This window comes from Elephantulus edwardii, unplaced genomic scaffold (assembly GCF_000299155.1).
Source record: "Elephantulus edwardii isolate Elephantulus edwardi_28Jun2011 unplaced genomic scaffold, EleEdw1.0 scaffold00217, whole genome shotgun sequence".
NCBI lineage: Eukaryota > Metazoa > Chordata > Mammalia > Macroscelidea > Macroscelididae > Elephantulus > Elephantulus edwardii.
Genome location: NW_006399967.1, coordinates 34900 through 36484, shown reverse-complemented (window position 1 = coordinate 36484; position 1585 = coordinate 34900). Strand labels below are relative to the sequence as shown.

The window sequence follows — 1585 nt, the reverse complement described above, 5'->3', positions numbered from 1 at the left end:
CGTGGGTGTCAGCCAAGGACACCACACCAAAGATCTCTCCAGAGTAGCTCTGAATCCTGCCAAGGCCACGGTCACGGCCATGATCGCCCGGGAATTGTTGTATGGAGGCACTTCGCCCACAGCTGAGACCATTTTAAAGAAAACATCTCTTCAGGCCACACGCCCCATGGTCCTCTCACGAGGCCCTCCGAGCAGCTGGACTATCTCTCCAGAGTCCAGGGATTCCAGGTTGAATACAAAGACTTCCCAAAAAAACAACAAGAATGAGTTTGTATCTCTAATCAATTGTTCCTCCCAGCCGCCTCTGATCAGTCACGGCATTGGAAAGGATGTGGAATCCTGTCATGATATGGCTGCACTGAATGTCCTGAAGTTGCTGTCGGAGCTGGACCAGCAGAGCGCAGAGCTGTCAAGGACAGGAAACGGGCCGCTGTCCATGTGTGGGAGGTGCTGAATCTTGACTGTCCATGAACCAATATTATTTTCTGACATCCATACTGAAAATACTGAAACTGCTTTGAAAAATTGGAATTTGTGATACCTCCAGTGCGCTGAGACACAGTGATTGACAAACTGGACGCAGCAGTGGTGAGGGATGGGAACTAGGAGGCAGCGTGGTCAACACGGTTTGTTGTGATGGGGCCAGAGGAGAGGAAGTGCTCCTTCCCCACTGGGAAGCCAGGCATGGGGTCCTGGCCTTCTTCCTATGCCCCCCTCCTGGGGCTGTGAGGCCATGCCCAGTGTATCCCAGAGCCTGGTTTTATTTTGATGGCTTTGGGCTATGACAGGAACAACCACACAGAAAGCACCCCCTTCTCCAACTGGCTAAACGACTCAAACACTGTGGGAAAAACACTGGACCCAAAGCTGCAAGCACCAGAGAAAACCAGATGCTTCCCATGCAGTCCCCCCTTCCCAGTGTGCGGAGGCCACCGCCCACCTCGGGCCCACCAGAACCACTGCTTTCTCTCCCAGCAGCAAGACGCATTCTTAGTTTCATTATTTTTCTCTCAATTCAAATGACACTATAGAATTGATGCCTTTGAGCTGTGTTGTTGGATACGAATACTGAACATCTCATGGACGACCACAAGATCTTGTGTGAAAAACAATGTATACAAACTTTATATGTAAATCAGTATAAAATAAAAACTTTATTTTAAAGAAAGAAAAGGAACAAACAAGTATGTCTTGGAGAGAGAGTGCTCTTTGGAGGTAAGAATGATGAGGCTTTGCCTCACATACTTTGGGCATGGAGTTTGTTGTTGTTAAGTGCCGTTGAGTTGAGAACGACTCATGGCGACCCTGTGAACAAAAGATCTGAGCCCTGTTCTATCCTGCGCCATCCTCACACTTCCTGACACACAAGAGCCCGTTGCGGCAGTCACCAGGTCAATCCACCTGTATCTATACCTGTATCTCTGTCTGTATCTCTATCTATATCTCTATCTGTATCTCTATCTGTATATCTATCTATCTATCTATCTATCTATCTATCTATCTATCTATCTACCTACCTATCTACCTATCTCTATCTCTATCTCTATCTCTATCTCTATCTCTATCTCTATCTCTATCTTCCTAG

At 47.3% G+C, this 1585-nt stretch overlaps 1 protein-coding gene and 1 pseudogene across 1 annotated transcript in view; both read left to right on the top strand.

Moving 5' to 3' along the window:
• Positions 1-454, top strand: part of LOC102860584 — a 1554-nt pseudogene extending 1100 nt beyond the window's left edge.
• ATCAY (ataxia, cerebellar, Cayman type) overlaps positions 1-1585 on the top strand; it is a gene marked incomplete at its 3' end in the record, with an annotated part of 69318 nt that overhangs the window by 41958 nt on the left and 25775 nt on the right. The window lies entirely within an intron of this gene.